Source organism: Trachymyrmex cornetzi, unplaced genomic scaffold (assembly GCF_001594075.2).
Source record: "Trachymyrmex cornetzi isolate Tcor2-1 unplaced genomic scaffold, Tcor1.1 scaffold474, whole genome shotgun sequence".
Lineage (NCBI taxonomy): Eukaryota > Metazoa > Arthropoda > Insecta > Hymenoptera > Formicidae > Trachymyrmex > Trachymyrmex cornetzi.
Window position 1 is genome coordinate 191,558 of NW_017299552.1, and position 5,577 is coordinate 197,134.

Consider the following 5,577-nt stretch of genomic DNA (forward strand, 5'->3'; position numbering starts at 1 on the left):
ATATTGCGTCAACTGCAAAATGGTACAAAACTGTTTTGTTCCCCTTGATCCAATCTATGTCCCCACTGTGTTTCAGTAACATTTTCTGAGACACCCTGTATATATAGAAATTCACATTGAATTATGGATCAAAGATTTAGCTTTGACCTTATAGGCCTTTAATCCCTATTTCATAATATTTAAAATTTTTGTCATTTCGTCTAGTACCTTATGCAACGTTAAAAGGATCACAATATCTTCTATTATAGACAATGTTAAAAAGTATATAAAAATTGTGCAAACGTAATTTAAAATAAATTGTTGATATTGAAAAAAAATTGCTAGATAGTATCCCAATAAACATCGTTCCGTAATATTTACGTAATCATTACGGAACGATGTTCCACTGTTCTGTAAGAGTCACGTCATTTTTAGATCAAAATGTCAGCATATTTTAATTATATTTCGCGTAACAAAGTCGGTAAAAGAAAGGAACGTACACGTAACATTTAAATATAAATAACGTAACATTATCACAGTTACGTAACATTTACGAAGTTTTCAGAGAATAAAAATTTATGTTATTTAAATTACGTAAATGTTATGTTAACTATGTATCGAAATAGTGACAGTACGGGCATACGTAACAGTTATAGCCATTTTACGTCAATGATATACCTGCTACGTTTTTGGTTCGTTGTTCTATTCTGTAACACTATGCTATGTAAATGTTCCGAAATTGTGCACAGCCTGTTTATTGAGATCATCAGTAGGAAAGAAATGATTACAAATATTCATTTTTGTGTTTTATATAAATAATATTTTTACAAATCGTATATTAAATGGACGGTGAAAACAAACGACACCGTCCATCCGATGTTCATTTTGGTAAAAACTCGTTGTGCGAATGACAAAGGTCGCACATTTCCGATTTACGAAAATGTTATTCGAAGTGTACCATAAAATTCGACCTTTCGCAATGTCACCTCCGAAAAAATAGTCAGGTCTCGATAAAATCGAGAGACGGAAAGGGGTAGAAAGAGGAAATCCGTTTGAACGTGAGAGATGCTTTTCCGCTCGAATCAACGGTCGATTTTACCGTACGTCCGCTATACGTACAAGGTAACGCACTAATGGACAGAACCTCATATACTGCGAGCGCATTCTTTTCCTGCAATGTACAGATGGGTGGATGTAAAGGGATGACGGGAGTGCATTTCATCCTAGTCTAATACAGACAGATAGGATTTAACTTTCAGCTGATAAAGAAAAAATGTGATACTCACGACATACATTTAGTACAAATTTGATAAGCGTGGTGCATCTGGTCTCCTTAAATCATCGATGAAATTATCCTTTTTGATTGGAATATGGTTTCCTATTCAAATAAAGCCAAATGTAAAAATTGCAAAAATATTTTTGCATAAAAATCCGAGCAACTCTAGTAACAATATATTGGTTAAATACGAGGATCTATTGGACTAATGGTCTATAATGGCAGTAGTAGTAGTGGATGAGGCTGGTAAGTGTAAGGTGTTTAATCACAATCGATTATTCTTCTCACATTCGACTGTGATTGGTTAATTTCTTACTCTTACTCTTCTCATCTACTACTTACCATGTAGACCACGCTTAATATTGAGTTAATGTTTAGAGCTAATATTATTATGACGATATAATTGTGCTACTACACTGAGAAAAATGGTCTGGTTGGATTAAACAGTAACTTTGGTGGAAAATGGACGAATCAGAATTTTCTGGTTATGTCTATTAGAATTCTAGTTGAGATAACTAGAATTCTGATTAATATAATTATTCTGGTAAAAATAAGAATTCTAGTAGATTTTACTAGAAATATAGTATTAACTAGAATTCCGGTTATCTCAACTAGAATTCTAATAAATTTAACTAGAGAGAGAGAGAGAGAGAGAGAGAGAGAGAGAGAGAGAGAGAGAAATTTCTGATTCGTCGATTTTCAACCAGAAATTTTTTTCAGTGTAAGGAAAATTTTTTTCACAATACTTCCGTGGGGCAAATGTTATTTTGCAGTATAATTTCACGAAGTGTTTGTTTAATACATTAATCATTCAGTTTTGCAATGATGAGGTACCAAGAAAGGTAATGTTTCTTTAACTTGGTTACGATATTGTCGGCAATTCTCATCTGAGGATGGCGCCCATTTTCGTAAGACCGGATTCAACTGTGCATCGCATTCTCTCATGCAATTTTAGTTATATGTATATATACATATATATGTACATATATATATATATATATATGGAGAGAGAGAGAGAGAGAGGAGTGAGCGCGACACATTTCGAAGTCACTTCGATCGAGTCTCTCGATTCGACGACGTTGAATTGGAATTACCGTAGATAGAGAGGAACGAAAGGATTGAAAGAACGCCGAATGGGATTGGGTGGATACAGATACTCCGGCAGAATCACAAAAAAACTGCTGCAGACCATGTACTTTCATCATGACGGTATGATTCTACTTGATATTTGAATATCCAGGGAAAGTCCAACAAGAAGAATCCATTGTTTGAGTTCGTAAAAATTTCGGGAATGTTCGAACACTATAAAAATGTACGAAAGCGAACTTCACTCACTGAAAGTTTTACGAAAAGTTTAAATACTTAAGACGGATCAAGATTACCGTTGGCAGAGAGGAGTTCGCGAAGAGTTTAGAATAGACAACGATAATCTGATCTCATATATATTTCACGACTTGCAACGTTCCAGGCATTTTCGCCAATCTTGACATTTTGTATGATGAAATTTGTTAAACTTGGCAAGCGGCTTAATTAATTTTGTGGAAAATTTAGATGGAATTTGTTCATTGCGGTACATTAATTGTAAAATATGAAACAAGCTCAATGATCTTTAAAATGAGTAACTATATTAACCCATGAAGCTAGCTAAAACGTTCGCGAAGATAACTGAATCTGCCAACAATATAATAATTATCTTAACAACTCGATTCTAATTTGAGATTTAATTTCAGATAAACCAAGAGATTACAAGACAAGAAGATTCTAAACAATAAGAAGGTAACAAATAAACAATAAGGTTATTTAACGAGCAATATAATATTTATTTATATAATCAAATTGCAATCATTTAAAAAAAATGAAAGGAAAAGGGCTACGAGCCTAAGAGTTAGTCGTTAGAAAAAGAAATTATTTTAAAATCACAGGATAAATATGTCATTTAGTCAGAATATAAACTATAATTTGCCGGCAATAAACAATAGAACACAAACAAACATTTCGATCCCTGTTGGATCATTATCAATGTTAATACACAAAAATAGAACGGTGAAAATATTACAAAGTTAAAATATATAAAAATTATTAAAGTTTGTTTGTGTTCTATTGTTTATTGCCGGCAAATTAAAGTTTATATTCTGACTAAATGACATATTTATCCTGTGATTTTAAAATAATTTCTTTTTCTAACGACTAACTCTTAGGCTCGTAGCCCTTTTTCTTTCATTTTTTTTTAATGATTGCAATTTGATTATATAAATAAATACTAAATATTATATTGCTCGTTCAATAACCTTATTGTTTATTTGTAACTTTCTTATTGTTTAGAATCTTCTTGTCTTGTAATCTCTTGGTTTATCTCAAATTAAATCTTATAACAGGGATCGAAACGTTTGTTTGTGTTCTATTGTTTATTGCCGGCAAATTAAAGTTCATATTCTGACTAAATGACATATTTATCCTGTGATTTTCAAAAAATTTCTTTTTCTAACGACTAACTCTTAAACTCGTAGCCCTTTTTCTTTCATTTTTTTAATTTATTGAGCCTTTTTACTATTATATTGCAATCATTTAGTTATCTAAAACGTTTCGACTTTTACTTAATCTTCTTCAGATATTTAAGTAATATGTTTTCCTACTGTACAACTATATTAATTACTTGTTTAACATTGATTAACTACACTTATGTTAACGTCATTAAATTTTGAGACAATTCGCATTTTCGTTCTTATGTGTTTACTGAGTCCTTGTGTGAATGCAGGGTGGAGTGAAGTCCAAGTATTCAATAGTCGATATTTTTGTCATATGGTTCGAAATGCATAACATTTTTCGATCAGTGGTGAAATTCTTTGTGAGTCCAATGTTTGTTAATTATACATCTGTTTTTTATATAAAATAATGAAATGGTGTAATATTTTCTTCTCTCCGTCTCTCCAACGGTTTTTTGTACTGACAAATGTAAGTTTTTTACATAATAATCATATTTATTAAGAATTAATCATCATAATTTTTATAAACGAAAAACCAGGATTTAAGAAAATAATTTCATTATTTAACATAAAAAACATATACATAAACGACCTATAATTAAGAAACATTGGACTCACAAAGAATTTCACCAATGACCGAAGAATTTTATACATTTCGAATCACACGACGAAAATATATGGTAGACTATTGAATACTCGGATTTCACGTCACCCTGCATTCATACATGGACTCGGTAAGCGCATAAGAACGAAAATGTGAATTGTCACAAAATTTAATGACGTTAACATAAGCGTAGTTAAATCAATGTTAAACAAGTAATTAATGTAGTTATAAACAGTAGGAAAACATGTTAGTTAAATAACTGAAGAAGACTACTTAAATAAAAGTCGAACCGTTTTAGATAATTAAATAATTGCAGTTTGATTATATAAATAAATACTAAATATTATATTGCTCTCGTTACATAGTTTCATTATTCATTTGTAGTTTAATAAATCACACGAACTTTTTGTAAAATTCATATTTTAATAAGAAGATTCTAATTCGAAATTTTATTTCTAGGAGACAATTTTATATACACACATATATTATCAAAATAGCAAAAACCATTATCAAAATAATATTAAATAATAAAAAATTGCAATAAAATCTCTAATAATTTTTTTAATACACTTCATTTTAAATTCAGCAAAAAATTTATCCTTAAAACTAACAGTTGCAAATTCAAAGACATCGTGAATAGATATTGTTAATACAAAAGAATTCAGTATTTCTATTTCTTGGTACCCTCTGTCTTCAAAAAAAAACTATACAACACAGTCATACAGAGAACGGTCACCGAGAACATTCGTGCTAAAAATAGATATACACGAAATCCAACATTCACGATAACCTCGTTAACGATTATCTTACCGGCGACGGCGATCGCTATTATGGGAAAATTGATACGAAGAAATTTTCGCAGTGTGAGTCGTAGTCGTAAGAAGATTTTTCCAACAGGAGGAAAATAGATAACTTTCGAGATGTTTAAATAAATAAAAATACGTTAATAAGTAGAATTGTTTTCATCACGTTTAGGAGCATTTAATAATTTAATTTATAAATCATAGAATCACAAACTAACTAGAGTTACCTATGTTCAGTAGAATCATTTACAGAATCATAAATTAGAGTTATATTCAATAATATTTCATATAATAGTGTTACGTCCAGGCCCCCAAAAGTATTTTTTGTCTCAATGGAAAGAAGGAATTAGGAGGGGGCCAAGGGTAGGGCGCAACTTGTACCGGCTTTTGTGGCTTATCGCTCCGTGGACGCGTGCCACAACTCGGAAGCAC